This window comes from Pseudorasbora parva, chromosome 20, assembly GCF_024679245.1.
Source record: "Pseudorasbora parva isolate DD20220531a chromosome 20, ASM2467924v1, whole genome shotgun sequence".
Classification (NCBI taxonomy): domain Eukaryota; kingdom Metazoa; phylum Chordata; class Actinopteri; order Cypriniformes; family Gobionidae; genus Pseudorasbora; species Pseudorasbora parva.
In genome coordinates this window covers 14903379-14925933 of record NC_090191.1, presented here as the reverse complement: position 1 = coordinate 14925933, position 22555 = coordinate 14903379, and the positions used below count along the sequence as shown (strand labels likewise).

Below are 22555 nucleotides of genomic sequence, written 5' to 3'. Positions count from 1 at the left end.
TGCTTTGCATGCATGTGGTCATGGGTTCAATCTCCAGCAACTCAAAGGATAGTTATACTTCACCTCAAAGCTTTATCTGTTGTGCATCTCTCTCTGCCTAATTTATATTTGGAAAAATAGCAACTAGCTTGAGTATAAGGTACATGTGTCTCAGCCCAGCTTTCACTAGGGCCACTGGCTCAGTGGTAGAACACATGCTTTGAATGTATGAGCTCCTGAGTTCAATCCCCAGCGTCTCCAAGGAAATTTCCAGCGTAGTTCACCACGTAGAATTGCAACGTTATTTTGTTGTATTTTTTTTTTTGCAACAAAGGTCCTGGGTTCAATCCCCAGCAATTTAACCTGATAACCGTCACGAGGACGAGGACGCACTGAAGCTCTCTTTGCTTAAATTAGCTCAAAATTACTATCAGATGTAAGTAATTACCTTGACAAACTATACATCATTAAAAATATCTAAGACTAAAGTTTAAATTTTTTTTACCTCTGTTTTATTCTCAAAGTCTTATAGTGACCGTAATGTGTTAATATGTGCCAGGAGTTATGAATATGATCATGGGCGTCACTACCTTTTGATTGTAATATGCACGTCATTTGCCCCCATTCATAAAAAACTCCTCTGTGGTCGTCATGAAGACACTCGACAAAACAACTTCCCTCAGGGCTTTTACTTCAAATGTGTGCAGATGTGGAGAAATATTGATAGATTCTCACATGTTTAAGTCAAATTTCTATACAGAGAAGTATTATTTATTAAATCTTTATCCAAAATCCGCGGATTTATGATTATGAGAGCAGTAGACTGTGATATGCTGTGTTTTCAATTCATTCTGGCAGCCGGAGGGCGCTGGAAAGCTGTACTACTGAAAATTCACTCCCATATGGAACACATGAAGAACAGACACACCATGTGACATTTAGGAAGTATCTGACATTACCAAAACAGCTTCCAGAGATCGTCAGTTCGCTATTTTATGCAGATAGACACGTTTTAAGACAATAAACACACAATCGCGGCAATATATGGTTGGTCTGTGTTCTTTATGCCATGTTGGGTGGTTTCATAATAGATTATATTTATAATGCAATGCTATTCCACATAGCTTTTAGCATTGTATATATTTTCTGTCAGATTTTTTGACCCGAAGCTATATGAGATCACATATTGTTATATAAAACACTCGACTTATAAATTATAAAGTGATATGAAGCAAGTTTTAAATAAAACATGATTTTAATCGTATAAATTGTTGTTTTGCTGGTGTGCTAAGCTAACAAGCTAGCTTGCCCTAGATGCACCTGCCACTGAGTAAATACTTAATTTTTATGAACATTTTCTAAATGTAAAACTACTGAAATGCTTATTTGGACGAAATGCATTCGATAGAGTCTCAGTGAGGGTAAAGTGAGAGGTTTGATTTAGAAATGAGGTTTGAATAGAACAGTTTGAATAGAGAATCGTTAGTAATTATAATGCAGACAAAAGTATAATAATTAGAGTCATAACCAGTCCGCAGAAGTGTGAATGTGTGCCGGGGAGACAAACTGAATGGGGCAGTTTCATAGACAGTAAAAGAAATGGACACAGCGACCCCATTGACGTCAACGGCGAAAGAATGAAGTCAACCTAGGGGCACTCACTTCCTGATGGCTGAGCGAACTGCGCAGGCTCAGACTGAGCTTGACGACGTAGATGTGACGTGAGCCTCCTGTCTGACAGCTGTGAGTCTTCCAGTAGATGTGGAAAGCGAAATCTGAATCACGTTGTTTAAATATTTTCTCCCGTTGCTTTTGGCTCACTATGGGCTTCTCCCCATTATTCCCCCTTGACTTTATCAGACTAGTCTCCAGGAGATGTCTCCACGTCCCCCCGACTGTCTCATAGACAGTAAAAGATTGCCTGCGAGCGTCTCCTCAGGTCTATACGGTAATTTCTCAACTGTGTGACAGGGTCGCGTTGGTTATGACGCAATCATTAGCCTATTTTTACAAAAACAGCTTCTGCGGGGCGATAGTGTAAGATACAAGGTAATGGAGCCTTTTATACATTGTCGTGTTTCTTTAGAAATAAACAATGGACAAATGGAGTCTTTAAACGTCAATGGGATGCTAACAGCAGGTGATGGCTTGGTTAGCAATGGCAGCCCCTAGGGGTGGAACGCTTTCCGAGCGCTAGATTACCCCCTTGGGCAGTTTGCACCTCTAAACAATAGAGGCAATATAGCGAATGAAAGCTGTGAAGACATGGCAATTAACATCAGTTGATATTTTAGAGATATCTCAAAATAAAATCACATGAAACGATCTTGTATAACGTTTAATAAAATTCAGAGTTTTAGACTTATCATCTTCAGATCTGAAATATAACATGGTCAGACTTGTGGCTTTAGCTGTAGTGCATTTCTAGATTTCTCCAAGGCCCACTTCAATTTTATTTTCATGAAGATATTTCATACAAATTTGTTGTTATGATACGGAAAATCCTACTCGCTCAACGCCTCGTGCGCTCCAGGCATTCTAAAAACGTAGCGCTCTCATTGAAAACAATTGAAAATGCCAGCCAGTATTCTCTGTCCGCTGCGTTTCTGGAGTTTTCAAAGCTGCCATGTTCGTTGTGTTAATGTCCTTCCACCTCGCGCGCATGCGTGAATTAAATGACACAGCAAATTTAAAATTCAATGTAGGCCTATTACTAAATCGATCCTCTGAGTTACGGATCGATCTTTAGAAATTAATATGAAAATCGATTCAGAATTGGTGAATCGATTTTTTCAACACAGCCCTACCCAGGACCTTTGATGCAAAAAAAAAATAACTTTTCAATTCTACAACTTTCCTTGGAGACGCTGGGGATAGAACCCATGACCACAAGCAGGCAAAGCATATGCTCTACCACTGAACTACTGGCACTTGAGAAAGTTGTGCTGAGTTACATGTGCCTTGTACTCAAGTTAGTTGTTATTTTTCCAAATATACATTGGAAATTTATATACATTCCAAATATAAATTGCTGGGGATTGAAACCAGGACCTTTGTTGCAAAAAAAAAAAAAAAAAAAAACTTTTCAATTCTACACCTTTCCTTGGAGACGCTGAGATTGAACTCAGGAGCTCATACATGCAAAGCATGTGCTCTACCACTGAACCACTGGCCCTTGTGAATGTTGGGCTGAGTTACATGTGCCTTGTACTCAAGCTAGATGCTAATTTCCCAACTAAATAATTAGGCAGAGAGAGATGTGCAACAGATAAAGGTTTGAGTTAAAGGATAACTTTCCTTGGAGATGCTGGGGATTGAACCCAGGACCTCATACATGCAAAGCATGCGCTCTACCACTGAGCTACATCCCCTGATGAACGGAGAAAGTTTCCTGCAGCATAGTGGAAAGTTCCACATTGCTTTGAAATGCTAGCTTGAGTAAAAGGGACATGTAACTCACCACAACCAAGGGGCAGTAGCTCAATGGTAGAGCATATGCTTTGCATGTATGAGGCTAAAGGAAAGTTCCGCATTGCTTTAAAATGCTGGGAATTGAACCCAGGACCTTTTTTGCAAAAATACAAAAAAAAAAAAAAACACCCTTACAATTCAAAAAAATTTCCTTGGAGACGCTGGAGATTGAACCCAGGAGCTCATACATAAAAAACATGCTACTGGCACTTGAGAAAGCTGTTCTGAGTTACATGTGTCTTGTACTCAAGCTAGTTGTTATTTTTCCAAATGTAAATTTGGCAGAGAGACATGTGCAACAGATAAAGCTTTGAGTTAAAGGATGACTTTCTTGGAGATGCTGGGGATTGAACCCAGGACCTCATTCATGCAAAGCATGCGCTCTACCACTGAGCTACATCCCCTGACGGAATGAAGCAAGTTTCCTGCAGGCTAGTGGAAAGTTCCACATTGCTTTGAAATGCTAGCTTGAGTAAAAGGGACATGAAACTCACCACAACCTTCACAAGGGGCAGTAGCTCAATGGTAGAGCATATACTTTGCATGTGTGAGGCTAATGGAAAGTTCCACATTCCTTTAAATTGCTGGGGATTGAAACCAGGACCTTTGTTGCAAAAAAAATAAAAAATAAATCTTTTCAATTCTACAACTTTCCTTGGAGACGCTGAGATTGAACCGAGGAGCTCATACATGCAAAGCATGTGCTCAACCACTGAGCTACTGGCACTTGAGAAAGCTGTGTTGAGTTACATGTGCCTTGTACTCAAGCTAGTTGTTATTTTTCCAAATATAAATTTGGCAGAGAGAGATGTGCAACAGATAAAGCTTTGAGTTAAAGGATGACTTTCTTGGAGATGCTGGGGATTGAACCCAGGACCTCATACATGCAAAGCATGCGCTCTACCACTGAGCTACATCCCCTGATGGACTGAAGCAGGTTTCCTGCAGCCTAGTGGAAAGTTCCACATTGCGTTGAAATGCTAGCTTGAGTAAAAGGAACATGTAACTCACCACAACCTTCACAAGAGGCAGTTGCTCAATGGTAGAGCATATACGTTGCATGTGTGAGGCTAATGGAAAGTTCCACATTCCTTTAAATTGCTGGGGATTGAAACCAGGACCTTTGTTGCAAAAAAAATAAAAAATAAAACTTTTCAATTCTTCAACTTTCCTTGGAGACGCTGAGATTGAACCCAGGAGCTCATACATGCAAAGCATGTGCTCTACCACTGAACCACTGACCCTTGTGAATGTTGGGCTGAGTTACATGTGCCTTGTACTCAAGCTAGATGCTAATTTTCCAACTAAATAATTAGGCAGAGAGAGATGTGCAACAGATAAAGGTTTGAGTTAAAGGAAAACTTTCCTTGGAGATGCTGGGGATTGAACCCAGGACCTCATACATGCAAAGCATGCGCTCTACCACTGAGCTACATCCCCTGATGGACTGAAGCAAGTTTCCTGCAGGCTAGTGGAAAGTTCCACATTGCTTTGAAATGCTAGCTTGAGTAAAAGGGACATGAAACTCACCACAACCTTCACAAGGGGCAGTAGCTCAATGGTAGAGCATATGCTTTGCATGTATTAGGCTAATGGAAAGTTCCAAATTGCTTTAAATGCTGGGGATTGAACCCAGGACATTTTTTGCAAAAGTTTTTTGCAAAAAAAATACAAAAAAATCCTTACAATTCAACAAATTTCTTTGGAGACACTGGGGATTGAACCCAGGAGCTCATACATACAAAGCATGCGCTCTACCACTGAGCCACTGGACTTGTGAAGGTTGGGCTGAGTTACATGTACCTTATACTCAAGCTAGTTGCTATTTTTCCAAATATAAATTAGGCAGTGAGAGATGCGCAACAGATAAAGCTTAGTGTTGAAGGACAATTTCCTTTGGAGTAGCTGGGGATTGAACCCATGACCACATGCATGCAAAGCATATGCTCTACCACTGAGCTACTGGCACTTGAGAAAGCTGTGCTGAGTTACATTTGCCTTGTACTCAAGCTAGTTGCTATTTTTCCAAATATAAATTTGGCAGAGAGAGATGTGCAACAGATAAAGCTTTGAGTTAAAGGATGACTTTCTTGGAGATGCTGGGGATTGAACCCAGGACCTCATACATGCAAAGCATGCGCTCTACCACTGAGCTACATCCCCTGATGGACTGAAGCAAGTTTCCTGCAGCCTAGTGGAAAGTTCCACATTGCGTTGAAATGCTAGCTTGAGTAAAAGGAACATGTAACTCACCACAACCTTCACAAGAGGCAGTTGCTCAATGGTAGAGCATATACTTTGCATGTGTGAGGCTAATGGAAAGTTCCACATTCCTTTAAATTGCTGGGGATTGAAACCAGGACCTTTGTTGCAAAAAAATAAAAAATAAAACTTTTCAATTCTTCAACTTTCCTTGGAGACGCTGAGATTGAACCCAGGAGCTCATACATGCAAAGCATGTGCTCTACCACTGAACCACTGACCCTTGTGAATGTTGGGCTGAGTTACATGTGCCTTGTACTCAAGCTAGATGCTAATTTTCCAACTAAATAATTAGGCAGAGAGAGATGTGCAACAGATAAAGGTTTGAGTTAAAGGAAAACTTTCCTTGGAGATGCTGGGGATTGAACCCAGGACCTCATACATGCAAAGCATGCGCTCTACCACTGAGCTACATCCCCTGATGGACTGAAGCAAGTTTCCTGCAGGCTAGTGGAAAGTTCCACATTGCTTTGAAATGCTAGCTTGAGTAAAAGGGACATGAAACTCACCACAACCTTCACAAGGGGCAGTAGCTCAATGGTAGAGCATATGCTTTGCATGTATTAGGCTAATGGAAAGTTCCAAATTGCTTTAAATGCTGGGGATTGAACCCAGGACATTTTTTGCAAAAGTTTTTTGCAAAAAAAATACAAAAAAATCCTTACAATTCAACAAATTTCTTTGGAGACACTGGGGATTGAACCCAGGAGCTCATACATACAAAGCATGCGCTCTACCACTGAGCCACTGGACTTGTGAAGGTTGGGCTGAGTTACATGTACCTTATACTCAAGCTAGTTGCTATTTTTCCAAATATAAATTAGGCAGTGAGAGATGCGCAACAGATAAAGCTTAGTGTTGAAGGACAATTTCCTTTGGAGTAGCTGGGGATTGAACCCATGACCACATGCATGCAAAGCATATGCTCTACCACTGAGCTACTGGCACTTGAGAAAGCTGTGCTGAGTTACATTTGCCTTGTACTCAAGCTAGTTGCTATTTTTCCAAATATAAATTTGGCAGAGAGAGATGTGCAACAGATAAAGCTTTGAGTTAAAGGATGACTTTCTTGGAGATGCTGGGGATTGAACCCAGGACCTCATACATGCAAAGCATGCGCTCTACCACTGAGCTACATCCCCTGATGGACTGAAGCAAGTTTCCTGCAGCCTAGTGGAAAGTTCCACATTGCGTTGAAATGCTAGCTTGAGTAAAAGGAACATGTAACTCACCACAACCTTCACAAGAGGCAGTTGCTCAATGGTAGAGCATATACTTTGCATGTGTGAGGCTAATGGAAAGTTCCACATTCCTTTAAATTGCTGGGGATTGAAACCAGGACCTTTGTTGCAAAAAAAATAAAAAATAAAACTTTTCAATTCTTCAACTTTCCTTGGAGACGCTGAGATTGAACCCAGGAGCTCATACATGCAAAGCATGTGCTCTACCACTGAACCACTGGCCCTTGTTAATGTTGGGCTGAGTTACATGTGCCTTGTACTCAAGCTAGATGCTAATTTTCCAACTAAATAATTAGGCAGAGAGAGATGTGCAACAGATAAAGGTTTGAGTTAAAGGAAAACTTTCCTTGGAGATGCTGGGGATTGAACCCAGGACCTCATACATGCAAAGCATGCGCTCTGCCACTGAGCTACATCCCCTGATGGACTGAAGCAAGTTTCCTGCAGGCTAGTGGAAAGTTCCACATTGCTTTGAAATGCTAGCTTGAGTAAAAGGGACATGAAACTCACCACAACCTTCACAAGGGGCAGTAGCTCAATGGTAGAGCATATGCTTTGCATGTATTAGGCTAATGGAAAGTTCCAAATTGCTTTAAATGCTGGGGATTGAACCCAGGACCTTTTTTGCAAAAGTTTTTTGCAAAAAAAATACAAAAAAAACCTTACAATTCAACAAATTTCTTTGGAGACACTGGGGATTGAACCCAGGAGCTCATACATACAAAGCATGCGCTCTACCACTGAGCCACTGGCCCTAGGGAAGGTTGGGCTGAGATACATGTACCTTATACTCAAGCTAGCTGCCATTTTTCCAAATATAAATTAGGCAGAGAGAGATGCACAACAGATAAAGCTTTGAGGTGAAGTATAACTATCCTTGGAGTTGCTGGAGATTGAACCCATGACCACATGCATGCAAAGCATATGCTCTACCACTGAACCACTGGCCCTTGTGAATGTTGGGCTGAGTTACAAGTGCCTTGTACTCAAGCTAGATGCAAATTTCCCAACTAAAAAATTAGGCAGAGAGAGATGTGCAACAGAAAAAGCTTTGAGTTAAAGGATGACTTTCTTGGAGATGCTGGGGATTGAACCCAGGACCTCATACATGCAAAGCATGCGCTCTACCACTGAGCTACATCCCCTGATGGACTGAAGCAAGTTTCCTGCAGGCGAGTGGAAAGTTCCACATTGCTAAGAAATGCTAGCTTGAGTAAAAGGGACATGAAACTCACCACAACCTTCACAGGGGGCAGTAGCTCAATGGTAGAGTATATGCTTTGCATGTATGAGGCTAAAGGAAAGTTCCAAATTGCTTTAAAATGCTGGGGATTGAACCCAGGACATTTGTTGCAAAAAAAATCCAACAAAACAACTTTACAATTCTACGTGGTGACACGGGAACTTTCTTTGGAGACGGTGGGGATTGAACCCAGGAGCTCATACATGCAAAGCATGTGTTCTACCACTGAGCCACTGGCCCTAGTGAAGGTTGGGCTGAGATACATGTACCTTATACTCAAGCTAGCTGCCATTTTTCCAAATATAAATTAGGCAGAGAGAGATGCACAACAGATAAAGCTTTGAGGTGAAGTATAACTATCCTTGGAGTTGCTGGAGATTGAACCCATGACCACATGCATGCAAAGCATATGCTCAACCACTGAGGTACTGGCACTTGAGAAAGCTGTGTTGAGTTACATGTGCCTTGTACTCAAGCTAGTTGTTATTTTTCCAAATATAAATTTGGCAGAGAGAGATGTGCAACAGATAAAGCTTTGAGTTAAAGGATGACTTTCTTGGAGATGCTGGGGATTGAACCCAGGACCTCATACATGCAAAGCATGCGCTCTACCACTGAGCTACATCCCCTGATGGACTGAAGCAAGTTTCCTGCAGCCTAGTGGAAAGTTCCACATTGCGTTGAAATGCTAGCTTGAGTAAAAGGAACATGTAACTCACCACAACCTTCACAAGAGGCAGTTGCTCAATGGTAGAGCATATACTTTGCATGTGTGAGGCTAATGGAAAGTTCCACATTCCTTTAAATTGCTGGGGATTGAAACCAGGACCTTTGTTGCAAAAAAAAAATAAAAAATAAAACTTTTCAATTCTACAACTTTCCTTGGAGACGCTGAGATTGAACCCAGGAGCTCATACATGCAAAGCATGTGCTGTACCACTGAACCACTGGCCCTTGTGAATGTTGGGTTGAGTTACATGTGCTTTGTACTCAAGCTAGATGCTAATTTCCCAACTAAATAATTAGGCAGAGAGAGATGTGCAACAGATAAAGGTTTGAGTTAAAGGAAAACTTTCCTTGGAGATGCTGGGGATTGAACCCAGGACCTCATACATGCAAAGCATGCGCTCTACCACTGAGGTACATCCCCTGATGGACTGAAGCAAGTTTCCCGCAGGCTAGTGGAAAGTTCCACATTGCTTTGAAATGCTAGCTTGAGTAAAAGGGACATGAAACTCACCACAACCTTCACAAGGGGCAGTAGCTCAATGGTAGAGCATATGCTTTGCATGTATTAGGCTAATGGAAAGTTCCAAATTGCTTTAAAATGCTGGGGATTGAACCCAGGACCTTTTTTGCAAAAGTTTTTTGCAAAAAAAATACAAAAAAATCCTTACAATTCAAACAATTTCTTTGGAGACACTGGGGATTGAACCCAGGAGTTCATACATACAAAGCATGCGCTCTACCACTGAGCCACTGGACTTGTGAAGGTTGGGCTGAGTTACATGTACCTTATACTCAAGCTAGTTGCTATTTTTCCAAATATAAATTAGGCAGTGAGAGATGCGCAACAGATAAAGCTTAGTGTTGAAGGACAATTTCCTTTGGAGTAGCTGGGGATTGAACCCATGACCACATGCATGCAAAGCATATGCTCTACCACTGAGCTACTGGCACTTGAGAAAGCTGTGCTGAGTTACATTTGCCTTGTACTCAAGCTAGTTGCTATTTTTCCAAATTTAAATTTGGCAGAGAGAGATGTGCAACAGATAAAGCTTTGAGTTAAAGGATGACTTTCTTGGAGATGCTGGGGATTGAACCCAGCACCTCATACATGCAAAGCATGCGCTCTACCACTGAGCTACATCCCCTGATGGACTAACGCAAGTTTCCTGCAGGCGAGTGGAAAGTTCCACATTGCGTTGAAATGCTAGCTTGAGTAAAAGGAACATGTAACTCACCACAACCTTCACAAGAGGCAGTTGCTCAATGGTAGAGCATATACTTTGCATGTGTGAGGCTAATGGAAAGTTCCACATTCCTTTAAATTGCTGGGGATTGAAACCAGGACCTTTGTTGCAAAAAAAATAAAAAATAAAACTTTTCAATTCTTCAACTTTCCTTGGAGACGCTGAGATTGAACCCAGGAGCTCATACATGCAAAGCATGTGCTCTACCACTGAACCACTGGCCCTTGTGAATGTTGGGCTGAGTTACATGTGCCTTGTACTCAAGCTAGATGCTAATTTTCCAACTAAATAATTAGGCAGAGAGAGATGTGCAACAGATAAAGGTTTGAGTTAAAGGAAAACTTTCCTTGGAGATGCTGGGGATTTTACCCAGGACCTCATACATGCAAAGCATGCGCTCTACCACTGAGCTACATCCCCTGATGGACTGAAGCAAGTTTCCTGCAGGCTAGTGGAAAGTTCCACATTGCTTTGAAATGCTAGCTTGAGTAAAAGGGACATGAAACTCACCACAACCTTCACAAGGGGAAGTAGCTCAATGGTAGAGCATATGCTTTGCATGTATTAGGCTAATGGAAAGTTCCAAATTGCTTTAAATGCTGGGGATTGAACCCAGGACCTTTTTTGCAAAAGTTTTTTGCAAAAAAAATACAAAAAAATCCTTACAATTCAACAAATTTCTTTGGAGACACTGGGGATTGAACCCAGGAGCTCATACATACAAAGCATGCGCTCTACCACTGAGCCACTGGACTTGTGAAGGTTGGGCTGAGTTACATGTACCTTATACTCAAGCTAGTTGCTATTTTTCCAAATATAAATTAGGCAGTGAGAGATGCGCAACAGATAAAGCTTAGTGTTGAAGGACAATTTCCTTTGGAGTAGCTGGGGATTGAACCCATGACCACATGCATGCAAAGCATATGCTCTACCACTGAGCTACTGGCACTTGAGAAAGCTGTGCTGAGTTACATTTGCCTTGTACTCAAGCTAGTTGCTATTTTTCCAAATATAAATTTGGCAGAGAGAGATGTGCAACAGATAAAGCTTTGAGTTAAAGGATGACTTTCTTGGAGATGCTGGGGATTGAACCCAGGAACTCATACATGCAAAGCATGCGCTCTACCACTGAGCTACATCCCCTGATGGACTAACGCAAGTTTCCTGCAGGCGAGTGGAAAGTTCCACATTGCTTTGAAATGCTAGCTTGAGTAAAAGGGACATGTAACTCACCACAACCTTCACAAGAGGCAGTAGCTCAATGGTAGAGCATATACTTTGCGTGTGTGAGGCTAATGGAAAGTTCCACATTCCTTTAAATTGCTGGGGATTGAAACCAGGACCTTTGTTGCAAAAAAAATAAAAAATAAAACTTTTCAATTCTACAACTTTCCTTGGAGACGCTGAGATTGTACCCAGGAGCTCATACATGCAAAGCATGTTCTCTACCACTGAACCACTGGCCCTTGTGAATGTTGGGCTGAGTTACAAGTTCCTTGTACTCAAGCTAGATGCAAATTTCCCAACTAAAAAATTAGGCAGAGAGAGATGTGCAACAGATAAAGGTTTAAGTTAAAGGATAACTTTCCTTGGAGATGCTGGGGATTGAACCCAGGACCTCATACAAGCAAAGCATGCGGTCTACCACTGAGCTACATCCCCTGATGGACTGAAGTAAGTTTCCTGCAGCCTAGTGGAAAGTTCCACATTGCGTTGAAATGCTAGCTTGAGTAAAAGGGACATGTAACTCACCACAACCTTCACAAGAGGCAGTAGCTCAATGGTAGAGCATATACTTTGCATGTGTGAGGCTAATGGAAAGTTCCACGTTCCTTTAAATTGCTGGGGATTGAAACCAGGACCTTTGTTGCAAAAAAAAAATAAAAAATAAAACTTTTCAATTCTACAACTTTCCTTGGAGACGCTGAGATTGAACCCAGGAGCTCATACATGCAAAGCATGTGCTGTACCACTGAACCACTGGCCCTTGTGAATGTTGGGTTGAGTTACATGTGCTTTGTACTCAAGCTAGATGCTAATTTTCCAACTAAATAATTAGGCAGAGAGAGATGTGCAACAGATAAAGGTTTGAGTTAAAGGAAAACTTTCCTTGGAGATGCTGGGGATTGAACCCAGGACCTCATACATGCAAAGCATGCGCTCTACCACTGAGCTACATCCCCTGATGGACTGAAGCAAGTTTCCCGCAGGCTAGTGGAAAGTTCCACATTGCTTTGAAATGCTAGCTTGAGTAAAAGGGACATGAAACTCACCACAACCTTCACAAGGGGCAGTAGCTCAATGGTAGAGCATATGCTTTGCATGTATTAGGCTAATGGAAAGTTCCAAATTGCTTTAAAATGCTGGGGATTGAACCCAGGACCTTTTTTGCAAAAGTTTTTTGCAAAAAAAATACAAAAAAATCCTTACAATTCAAAAAAATTCTTTGGAGACACTGGGGATTGAACCCAGGAGTTCATACATACAAAGCATGCGCTCTACCACTGAGCCACTGGACTTGTGAAGGTTGGGCTGAGTTACATGTACCTTATACTCAAGCTAGTTGCTATTTTTCCAAATATAAATTAGGCAGTGAGAGATGCGCAACAGATAAAGCTTAGTGTTGAAGGACAATTTCCTTTGGAGTAGCTGGGGATTGAACCCATGACCACATGCATGCAAAGCATATGCTCTACCACTGAGCTACTGGCACTTGAGAAAGCTGTGCTGAGTTACATTTGCCTTGTACTCAAGCTAGTTGCTATTTTTCCAAATTTAAATTTGGCAGAGAGAGATGTGCAACAGATAAAGCTTTGAGTTAAAGGATGACTTTCTTGGAGATGCTGGGGATTGAACCCAGCACCTCATACATGCAAAGCATGCGCTCTACCACTGAGCTACATCCCCTGATGGACTAACGCAAGTTTCCTGCAGGCGAGTGGAAAGTTCCACATTGCGTTGAAATGCTAGCTTGAGTAAAAGGAACATGTAACTCACCACAACCTTCACAAGAGGCAGTTGCTCAATGGTAGAGCATATACTTTGCATGTGTGAGGCTAATGGAAAGTTCCACATTCCTTTAAATTGCTGGGGATTGAAACCAGGACCTTTGTTGCAAAAAAAATAAAAAATAAAACTTTTCAATTCTTCAACTTTCCTTGGAGACGCTGAGATTGAACCCAGGAGCTCATACATGCAAAGCATGTGCTCTACCACTGAACCACTGGCCCTTGTGAATGTTGGGCTGAGTTACATGTGCCTTGTACTCAAGCTAGATGCTAATTTTCCAACTAAATAATTAGGCAGAGAGAGATGTGCAACAGATAAAGGTTTGAGTTAAAGGAAAACTTTCCTTGGAGATGCTGGGGATTGAACCCAGGACCTCATACATGCAAAGCATGCGCTCTACCACTGAGCTACATCCCCTGATGGACTGAAGCAAGTTTCCTGCAGGCTAGTGGAAAGTTCCACATTGCTTTGAAATGCTAGCTTGAGTAAAAGGGACATGAAACTCACCACAACCTTCACAAGGGGAAGTAGCTCAATGGTAGAGCATATGCTTTGCATGTATTAGGCTAATGGAAAGTTCCAAATTGCTTTAAATGCTGGGGATTGAACCCAGGACCTTTTTTGCAAAAGTTTTTTGCAAAAAAAATACAAAAAAATCCTTACAATTCAACAAATTTCTTTGGAGACACTGGGGATTGAACCCAGGAGCTCATACATACAAAGCATGCGCTCTACCACTGAGCCACTGGACTTGTGAAGGTTGGGCTGAGTTACATGTACCTTATACTCAAGCTAGTTGCTATTTTTCCAAATATAAATTAGGCAGTGAGAGATGCGCAACAGATAAAGCTTAGTGTTGAAGGACAATTTCCTTTGGAGTAGCTGGGGATTGAACCCATGACCACATGCATGCAAAGCATATGCTCTACCACTGAGCTACTGGCACTTGAGAAAGCTGTGCTGAGTTACATTTGCCTTGTACTCAAGCTAGTTGCTATTTTTCCAAATATAAATTTGGCAGAGAGAGATGTGCAACAGATAAAGCTTTGAGTTAAAGGATGACTTTCTTGGAGATGCTGGGGATTGAACCCAGGAACTCATACATGCAAAGCATGCGCTCTACCACTGAGCTACATCCCCTGATGGACTAACGCAAGTTTCCTGCAGGCGAGTGGAAAGTTCCACATTGCTTTGAAATGCTAGCTTGAGTAAAAGGGACATGTAACTCACCACAACCTTCACAAGAGGCAGTAGCTCAATGGTAGAGCATATACTTTGCGTGTGTGAGGCTAATGGAAAGTTCCACATTCCTTTAAATTGCTGGGGATTGAAACCAGGACCTTTGTTGCAAAAAAAATAAAAAATAAAACTTTTCAATTCTACAACTTTCCTTGGAGACGCTGAGATTGTACCCAGGAGCTCATACATGCAAAGCATGTTCTCTACCACTGAACCACTGGCCCTTGTGAATGTTGGGCTGAGTTACAAGTTCCTTGTACTCAAGCTAGATGCAAATTTCCCAACTAAAAAATTAGGCAGAGAGAGATGTGCAACAGATAAAGGTTTAAGTTAAAGGATAACTTTCCTTGGAGATGCTGGGGATTGAACCCAGGACCTCATACAAGCAAAGCATGCGGTCTACCACTGAGCTACATCCCCTGATGGACTGAAGTAAGTTTCCTGCAGCCTAGTGGAAAGTTCCACATTGCGTTGAAATGCTAGCTTGAGTAAAAGGGACATGTAACTCACCACAACCTTCACAAGAGGCAGTAGCTCAATGGTAGAGCATATACTTTGCATGTGTGAGGCTAATGGAAAGTTCCACATTCCTTTAAATTGCTGGGGATTGAAACCAGGACCTTTGTTGCAAAAAAAAAATAAAAAATAAAACTTTTCAATTCTACAACTTTCCTTGGAGACGCTGAGATTGAACCCAGGAGCTCATACATGCAAAGCATGTGCTGTACCACTGAACCACTGGCCCTTGTGAATGTTGGGTTGAGTTACATGTGCTTTGTACTCAAGCTAGATGCTAATTTTCCAACTAAATAATTAGGCAGAGAGAGATGTGCAACAGATAAAGGTTTGAGTTAAAGGAAAACTTTCCTTGGAGATGCTGGGGATTGAACCCAGGACCTCATACATGCAAAGCATGCGCTCTACCACTGAGGTACATCCCCTGATGGACTGAAGCAAGTTTCCCGCAGGCTAGTGGAAAGTTCCACATTGCTTTGAAATGCTAGCTTGAGTAAAAGGGACATGAAACTCACCACAACCTTCACAAGGGGCAGTAGCTCAATGGTAGAGCATATGCTTTGCATGTATTAGGCTAATGGAAAGTTCCAAATTGCTTTAAAATGCTGGGGATTGAACCCAGGACCTTTTTTGCAAAAGTTTTTTGCAAAAAAAATACAAAAAAATCCTTACAATTCAAAAAATTTCTTTGGAGACACTGGGGATTGAACCCAGGAGTTCATACATACAAAGCATGCGCTCTACCACTGAGCCACTGGACTTGTGAAGGTTGGGCTGAGTTACATGTACCTTATACTCAAGCTAGTTGCTATTTTTCCAAATATAAATTAGGCAGTGAGAGATGCGCAACAGATAAAGCTTAGTGTTGAAGGACAATTTCCTTTGGAGTAGCTGGGGATTGAACCCATGACCACATGCATGCAAAGCATATGCTCTACCACTGAGCTACTGGCACTTGAGAAAGCTGTGCTGAGTTACATTTGCCTTGTACTCAAGCTAGTTGCTATTTTTCCAAATTTAAATTTGGCAGAGAGAGATGTGCAACAGATAAAGCTTTGAGTTAAAGGATGACTTTCTTGGAGATGCTGGGGATTGAACCCAGCACCTCATACATGCAAAGCATGCGCTCTACCACTGAGCTACATCCCCTGATGGACTAACGCAAGTTTCCTGCAGGCGAGTGGAAAGTTCCACATTGCGTTAAAATGCTAGCTTGAGTAAAAGGAACATGTAACTCACCACAACCTTCACAAGAGGCAGTTGCTCAATGGTAGAGCATATACTTTGCATGTGTGAGGCTAATGGAAAGTTCCACATTCCTTTAAATTGCTGGGGATTGAAACCAGGACCTTTGTTGCAAAAAAAATAAAAAATAAAACTTTTCAATTCTTCAACTTTCCTTGGAGACGCTGAGATTGAACCCAGGAGCTCATACATGCAAAGCATGTGCTCTACCACTGAACCACTGGCCCTTGTGAATGTTGGGCTGAGTTACATGTGCCTTGTACTCAAGCTAGATGCTAATTTTCCAACTAAATAATTAGGCAGAGAGAGATGTGCAACAGATAAAGGTTTGAGTTAAAGGAAAACTTTCCTTGGAGATGCTGGGGATTGAACCCAGGACCTCATACATGCAAAGCATGCGCTCTACCACTGAGCTACATCCCCTGATGGACTGAAGCAAGTTTCCTGCAGGCTAGTGGAAAGTTCCACATTGCTTTGAAATGCTAGCTTGAGTAAAAGGGACATGAAACTCACCACAACCTTCACAAGGGGAAGTAGCTCAATGGTAGAGCATATGCTTTGCATGTATTAGGCTAATGGAAAGTTCCAAATTGCTTTAAATGCTGGGGATTGAACCCAGGACCTTTTTTGCAAAAGTTTTTTGCAAAAAAAATACAAAAAAATCCTTACAATTCAACAAATTTCTTTGGAGACACTGGGGATTGAACCCAGGAGCTCATACATACAAAGCATGCGCTCTACCACTGAGCCACTGGACTTGTGAAGGTTGGGCTGAGTTACATGTACCTTATACTCAAGCTAGTTGCTATTTTTCCAAATATAAATTAGGCAGTGAGAGATGCGCAACAGATAAAGCTTAGTGTTGAAGGACAATTTCCTTTGGAGTAGCTGGGGATTGAACCCATGACCACATGCATGCAAAGCATATGCTCTACCACTGAGCTACTGGCACTTGAGAAAGCTGTGCTGAGTTACATTTGCCTTGTACTCAAGCTAGTTGCTATTTTTCCAAATATAAATTTGGCAGAGAGAGATGTGCAACAGATAAAGCTTTGAGTTAAAGGATGACTTTCTTGGAGATGCTGGGGATTGAACCCAGGAACTCATACATGCAAAGCATGCGCTCTACCACTGAGCTACATCCCCTGATGGACTAACGCAAGTTTCCTGCAGGCGAGTGGAAAGTTCCACATTGCTTTGAAATGCTAGCTTGAGTAAAAGGGACATGTAACTCACCACAACCTTCACAAGAGGCAGTAGCTCAATGGTAGAGCATATACTTTGCGTGTGTGAGGCTAATGGAAAGTTCCACATTCCTTTAAATTGCTGGGGATTGAAACCAGGACCTTTGTTGCAAAAAAAATAAAAAATAAAACTTTTCAATTCTACAACTTTCCTTGGAGACGCTGAGATTGTACCCAGGAGCTCATACATGCAAAGCATGTTCTCTACCACTGAACCACTGGCCCTTGTGAATGTTGGGCTGAGTTACAAGTTCCTTGTACTCAAGCTAGATGCAAATTTCCCAACTAAAAAATTAGGCAGAGAGAGATGTGCAACAGATAAAGGTTTAAGTTAAAGGATAACTTTCCTTGGAGATGCTGGGGATTGAACCCAGGACCTCATACAAGCAAAGCATGCGGTCTACCACTGAGCTACATCCCCTGATGGACTGAAGTAAGTTTCCTGCAGCCTAGTGGAAAGTTCCACATTGCGTTGAAATGCTAGCTTGAGTAAAAGGGACATGTAACTCACCACAACCTTCACAAGAGGCAGTAGCTCAATGGTAGAGCATATACTTTGCATGTGTGAGGCTAATGGAAAGTTCCACATTCCTTTAAATTGCTGGGGATTGAAACCAGGACCTTTGTTGCAAAAAAAAAATAAAAAATAAAACTTTTCAATTCTACAACTTTCCTTGGAGACGCTGAGATTGAACCCAGGAGCTCATACATGCAAAGCATGTGCTGTACCACTGAACCACTGGCCCTTGTGAATGTTGGGTTGAGTTACATGTGCTTTGTACTCAAGCTAGATGCTAATTTTCCAACTAAATAATTAGGCAGAGAGAGATGTGCAACAGATAAAGGTTTGAGTTAAAGGAAAACTTTCCTTGGAGATGCTGGGGATTGAACCCAGGACCTCATACATGCAAAGCATGCGCTCTACCACTGAGCTACATCCCCTGATGGACGGAAGCAAGTTTCCCGCAGGCTAGTGGAAAGTTCCACATTGCTTTGAAATGCTAGCTTGAGTAAAAGGGACATGAAACTCACCACAACCTTCACAAGGGGCAGTAGCTCAATGGTAGAGCATATGCTTTGCATGTATTAGGCTAATGGAAAGTTCCAAATTGCTTTAAAATGCTGGGGATTGAACCCAGGACCTTTTTTGCAAAAGTTTTTTGCAAAAAAAATACAAAAAAATCCTTACAATTCAAAAAATTTCTTTGGAGACACTGGGGATTGAACCCAGGAGTTCATACATACAAAGCATGCGCTCTACCACTGAGCCACTGGACTTGTGAAGGTTGGGCTGAGTTACATGTACCTTATACTCAAGCTAGTTGCTATTTTTCCAAATATAAATTAGGCAGTGAGAGATGCGCAACAGATAAAGCTTAGTGTTGAAGGACAATTTCCTTTGGAGTAGCTGGGGATTGAACCCATGACCACATGCATGCAAAGCATATGCTCTACCACTGAGCTACTGGCACTTGAGAAAGCTGTGCTGAGTTACATTTGCCTTGTACTCAAGCTAGATGCTAATTTTCCAACTAAATAATTAGGCAGAGAGAGATGTGCAACAGATAAAGGTTTGAGTTAAAGGAAAACTTTCCTTGGAGATGCTGGGGATTGAACCCAGGACCTCATACATGCAAAGCATGCGCTCTACCACTGAGCTACATCCCCTGATGGACTGAAGCAAGTTTCCTGCAGGCTAGTGGAAAGTTCCACATTGCTTTGAAATGCTAGCTTGAGTAAAAGGGACATGAAACTCACCACAACCTTCACAAGGGGAAGTAGCTCAATGGTAGAGCATATGCTTTGCATGTATTAGGCTAATGGAAAGTTCCAAATTGCTTTAAATGCTGGGGATTGAACCCAGGACCTTTTTTGCAAAAGTTTTTTGCAAAAAAAATACAAAAAAATCCTTACAATTCAACAAATTTCTTTGGAGACACTGGGGATTGAACCCAGGAGCTCATACATACAAAGCATGCGCTCTACCACTGAGCCACTGGACTTGTGAAGGTTGGGCTGAGTTACATGTACCTTATACTCAAGCTAGTTGCTATTTTTCCAAATATAAATTAGGCAGTGAGAGATGCGCAACAGATAAAGCTTAGTGTTGAAGGACAATTTCCTTTGGAGTAGCTGGGGATTGAACCCATGACCACATGCATGCAAAGCATATGCTCTACCACTGAGCTACTGGCACTTGAGAAAGCTGTGCTGAGTTACATTTGCCTTGTACTCAAGCTAGTTGCTATTTTTCCAAATATAAATTTGGCAGAGAGAGATGTGCAACAGATAAAGCTTTGAGTTAAAGGATGACTTTCTTGGAGATGCTGGGGATTGAACCCAGGAACTCATACATGCAAAGCATGCGCTCTACCACTGAGCTACATCCCCTGATGGACTAACGCAAGTTTCCTGCAGGCGAGTGGAAAGTTCCACATTGCTTTGAAATGCTAGCTTGAGTAAAAGGGACATGTAACTCACCACAACCTTCACAAGAGGCAGTAGCTCAATGGTAGAGCATATACTTTGCGTGTGTGAGGCTAATGGAAAGTTCCACATTCCTTTAAATTGCTGGGGATTGAAACCAGGACCTTTGTTGCAAAAAAAATAAAAAATAAAACTTTTCAATTCTACAACTTTCCTTGGAGACGCTGAGATTGTACCCAGGAGCTCATACATGCAAAGCATGTTCTCTACCACTGAACCACTGGCCCTTGTGAATGTTGGGCTGAGTTACAAGTTCCTTGTACTCAAGCTAGATGCAAATTTCCCAACTAAAAAATTAGGCAGAGAGAGATGTGCAACAGATAAAGGTTTAAGTTAAAGGATAACTTTCCTTGGAGATGCTGGGGATTGAACCCAGGACCTCATACAAGCAAAGCATGCGGTCTACCACTGAGCTACATCCCCTGATGGACTGAAGTAAGTTTCCTGCAGCCTAGTGGAAAGTTCCACATTGCGTTGAAATGCTAGCTTGAGTAAAAGGGACATGTAACTCACCACAACCTTCACAAGAGGCAGTAGCTCAATGGTAGAGCATATACTTTGCATGTGTGAGGCTAATGGAAAGTTCCACATTCCTTTAAATTGCTGGGGATTGAAACCAGGACCTTTGTTGCAAAAAAAAAATAAAAAATAAAACTTTTCAATTCTACAACTTTCCTTGGAGACGCTGAGATTGAACCCAGGAGCTCATACATGCAAAGCATGTGCTGTACCACTGAACCACTGGCCCTTGTGAATGTTGGGTTGAGTTACATGTGCTTTGTACTCAAGCTAGATGCTAATTTTCCAACTAAATAATTAGGCAGAGAGAGATGTGCAACAGATAAAGGTTTGAGTTAAAGGAAAACTTTCCTTGGAGATGCTGGGGATTGAACCCAGGACCTCATACATGCAAAGCATGCGCTCTACCACTGAGGTACATCCCCTGATGGACTGAAGCAAGTTTCCCGCAGGCTAGTGGAAAGTTCCACATTGCTTTGAAATGCTAGCTTGAGTAAAAGGGACATGAAACTCACCACAACCTTCACAAGGGGCAGTAGCTCAATGGTAGAGCATATGCTTTGCATGTATTAGGCTAATGGAAAGTTCCAAATTGCTTTAAAATGCTGGGGATTGAACCCAGGACCTTTTTTGCAAAAGTTTTTTGCAAAAAAAATACAAAAAAATCCTTACAATTCAAAAAATTTCTTTGGAGACACTGGGGATTGAACCCAGGAGTTCATACATACAAAGCATGCGCTCTACCACTGAGCCACTGGACTTGTGAAGGTTGGGCTGAGTTACATGTACCTTATACTCAAGCTAGTTGCTATTTTTCCAAATATAAATTAGGCAGTGAGAGATGCGCAACAGATAAAGCTTAGTGTTGAAGGACAATTTCCTTTGGAGTAGCTGGGGATTGAACCCATGACCACATGCATGCAAAGCATATGCTCTACCACTGAGCTACTGGCACTTGAGAAAGCTGTGCTGAGTTACATTTGCCTTGTACTCAAGCTAGTTGCTATTTTTCCAAATTTAAATTTGGCAGAGAGAGATGTGCAACAGATAAAGCTTTGAGTTAAAGGATGACTTTCTTGGAGATGCTGGGGATTGAACCCAGCACCTCATACATGCAAAGCATGCGCTCTACCACTGAGCTACATCCCCTGATGGACTAACGCAAGTTTCCTGCAGGCGAGTGGAAAGTTCCACATTGCGTTAAAATGCTAGCTTGAGTAAAAGGAACATGTAACTCACCACAACCTTCACAAGAGGCAGTTGCTCAATGGTAGAGCATATACTTTGCATGTGTGAGGCTAATGGAAAGTTCCACATTCCTTTAAATTGCTGGGGATTGAAACCAGGACCTTTGTTGCAAAAAAAATAAAAAATAAAACTTTTCAATTCTTCAACTTTCCTTGGAGACGCTGAGATTGAACCCAGGAGCTCATACATGCAAAGCATGTGCTCTACCACTGAACCACTGGCCCTTGTGAATGTTGGGCTGAGTTACATGTGCCTTGTACTCAAGCTAGATGCTAATTTTCCAACTAAATAATTAGGCAGAGAGAGATGTGCAACAGATAAAGGTTTGAGTTAAAGGAAAACTTTCCTTGGAGATGCTGGGGATTGAACCCAGGACCTCATACATGCAAAGCATGCGCTCTACCACTGAGCTACATCCCCTGATGGACTGAAGCAAGTTTCCTGCAGGCTAGTGGAAAGTTCCACATTGCTTTGAAATGCTAGCTTGAGTAAAAGGGACATGAAACTCACCACAACCTTCACAAGGGGAAGTAGCTCAATGGTAGAGCATATGCTTTGCATGTATTAGGCTAATGGAAAGTTCCAAATTGCTTTAAATGCTGGGGATTGAACCCAGGACCTTTTTTGCAAAAGTTTTTTGCAAAAAAAATACAAAAAAATCCTTACAATTCAACAAATTTCTTTGGAGACACTGGGGATTGAACCCAGGAGCTCATACATACAAAGCATGCGCTCTACCACTGAGCCACTGGACTTGTGAAGGTTGGGCTGAGTTACATGTACCTTATACTCAAGCTAGTTGCTATTTTTCCAAATATAAATTAGGCAGTGAGAGATGCGCAACAGATAAAGCTTAGTGTTGAAGGACAATTTCCTTTG

The 22555-nt window shown here is 41.7% G+C and overlaps 24 non-coding genes across 24 annotated transcripts; all 24 read right to left on the bottom strand.

Moving 5' to 3' along the window:
* Nucleotides 1-3278: 3278 nt before the first annotated feature.
* On the bottom strand, nucleotides 3279-3350 carry trnaa-ugc (transfer RNA alanine (anticodon UGC)). Its single transcript has one exon. It is a non-coding gene; the product is annotated as a tRNA-Ala (tRNA).
* A 432-nt stretch (nucleotides 3351-3782) lies between these two features.
* trnaa-ugc (transfer RNA alanine (anticodon UGC)) lies at nucleotides 3783-3854 on the bottom strand. The gene has a single exon. It is a non-coding gene; the product is annotated as a tRNA-Ala (tRNA).
* A 445-nt stretch (nucleotides 3855-4299) lies between these two features.
* On the bottom strand, nucleotides 4300-4371 carry trnaa-ugc (transfer RNA alanine (anticodon UGC)). Its single transcript has one exon. It is a non-coding gene; the product is annotated as a tRNA-Ala (tRNA).
* Nucleotides 4372-4818: 447 nt separating this feature from the next.
* trnaa-ugc (transfer RNA alanine (anticodon UGC)) lies at nucleotides 4819-4890 on the bottom strand. The gene has a single exon. It is a non-coding gene; the product is annotated as a tRNA-Ala (tRNA).
* Nucleotides 4891-5541: 651 nt separating this feature from the next.
* On the bottom strand, nucleotides 5542-5613 carry trnaa-ugc (transfer RNA alanine (anticodon UGC)). The gene has a single exon. It is a non-coding gene; the product is annotated as a tRNA-Ala (tRNA).
* Nucleotides 5614-6059: 446 nt separating this feature from the next.
* On the bottom strand, nucleotides 6060-6131 carry trnaa-ugc (transfer RNA alanine (anticodon UGC)). Its single transcript has one exon. It is a non-coding gene; the product is annotated as a tRNA-Ala (tRNA).
* A 651-nt stretch (nucleotides 6132-6782) lies between these two features.
* Nucleotides 6783-6854, bottom strand: trnaa-ugc (transfer RNA alanine (anticodon UGC)). The gene has a single exon. It is a non-coding gene; the product is annotated as a tRNA-Ala (tRNA).
* A 447-nt stretch (nucleotides 6855-7301) lies between these two features.
* Nucleotides 7302-7373, bottom strand: trnaa-ugc (transfer RNA alanine (anticodon UGC)). The gene has a single exon. It is a non-coding gene; the product is annotated as a tRNA-Ala (tRNA).
* A 653-nt stretch (nucleotides 7374-8026) lies between these two features.
* trnaa-ugc (transfer RNA alanine (anticodon UGC)) lies at nucleotides 8027-8098 on the bottom strand. The gene has a single exon. It is a non-coding gene; the product is annotated as a tRNA-Ala (tRNA).
* Nucleotides 8099-8753: 655 nt separating this feature from the next.
* On the bottom strand, nucleotides 8754-8825 carry trnaa-ugc (transfer RNA alanine (anticodon UGC)). Its single transcript has one exon. It is a non-coding gene; the product is annotated as a tRNA-Ala (tRNA).
* A 1173-nt stretch (nucleotides 8826-9998) lies between these two features.
* trnaa-ugc (transfer RNA alanine (anticodon UGC)) lies at nucleotides 9999-10070 on the bottom strand. The gene has a single exon. It is a non-coding gene; the product is annotated as a tRNA-Ala (tRNA).
* Nucleotides 10071-11240: 1170 nt separating this feature from the next.
* On the bottom strand, nucleotides 11241-11312 carry trnaa-ugc (transfer RNA alanine (anticodon UGC)). The gene has a single exon. It is a non-coding gene; the product is annotated as a tRNA-Ala (tRNA).
* A 968-nt stretch (nucleotides 11313-12280) lies between these two features.
* Nucleotides 12281-12352, bottom strand: trnaa-ugc (transfer RNA alanine (anticodon UGC)). The gene has a single exon. It is a non-coding gene; the product is annotated as a tRNA-Ala (tRNA).
* A 652-nt stretch (nucleotides 12353-13004) lies between these two features.
* trnaa-ugc (transfer RNA alanine (anticodon UGC)) lies at nucleotides 13005-13076 on the bottom strand. The gene has a single exon. It is a non-coding gene; the product is annotated as a tRNA-Ala (tRNA).
* A 447-nt stretch (nucleotides 13077-13523) lies between these two features.
* Nucleotides 13524-13595, bottom strand: trnaa-ugc (transfer RNA alanine (anticodon UGC)). Its single transcript has one exon. It is a non-coding gene; the product is annotated as a tRNA-Ala (tRNA).
* Nucleotides 13596-14246: 651 nt separating this feature from the next.
* Nucleotides 14247-14318, bottom strand: trnaa-ugc (transfer RNA alanine (anticodon UGC)). The gene has a single exon. It is a non-coding gene; the product is annotated as a tRNA-Ala (tRNA).
* Nucleotides 14319-16010: 1692 nt separating this feature from the next.
* On the bottom strand, nucleotides 16011-16082 carry trnaa-ugc (transfer RNA alanine (anticodon UGC)). The gene has a single exon. It is a non-coding gene; the product is annotated as a tRNA-Ala (tRNA).
* Nucleotides 16083-16529: 447 nt separating this feature from the next.
* On the bottom strand, nucleotides 16530-16601 carry trnaa-ugc (transfer RNA alanine (anticodon UGC)). The gene has a single exon. It is a non-coding gene; the product is annotated as a tRNA-Ala (tRNA).
* Nucleotides 16602-17252: 651 nt separating this feature from the next.
* trnaa-ugc (transfer RNA alanine (anticodon UGC)) lies at nucleotides 17253-17324 on the bottom strand. Its single transcript has one exon. It is a non-coding gene; the product is annotated as a tRNA-Ala (tRNA).
* Nucleotides 17325-18292: 968 nt separating this feature from the next.
* Nucleotides 18293-18364, bottom strand: trnaa-ugc (transfer RNA alanine (anticodon UGC)). The gene has a single exon. It is a non-coding gene; the product is annotated as a tRNA-Ala (tRNA).
* Nucleotides 18365-19018: 654 nt separating this feature from the next.
* On the bottom strand, nucleotides 19019-19090 carry trnaa-ugc (transfer RNA alanine (anticodon UGC)). Its single transcript has one exon. It is a non-coding gene; the product is annotated as a tRNA-Ala (tRNA).
* A 651-nt stretch (nucleotides 19091-19741) lies between these two features.
* trnaa-ugc (transfer RNA alanine (anticodon UGC)) lies at nucleotides 19742-19813 on the bottom strand. Its single transcript has one exon. It is a non-coding gene; the product is annotated as a tRNA-Ala (tRNA).
* A 1692-nt stretch (nucleotides 19814-21505) lies between these two features.
* trnaa-ugc (transfer RNA alanine (anticodon UGC)) lies at nucleotides 21506-21577 on the bottom strand. The gene has a single exon. It is a non-coding gene; the product is annotated as a tRNA-Ala (tRNA).
* Nucleotides 21578-22024: 447 nt separating this feature from the next.
* On the bottom strand, nucleotides 22025-22096 carry trnaa-ugc (transfer RNA alanine (anticodon UGC)). Its single transcript has one exon. It is a non-coding gene; the product is annotated as a tRNA-Ala (tRNA).
* Between the last annotated feature and the right edge of the window lie 459 nt (nucleotides 22097-22555).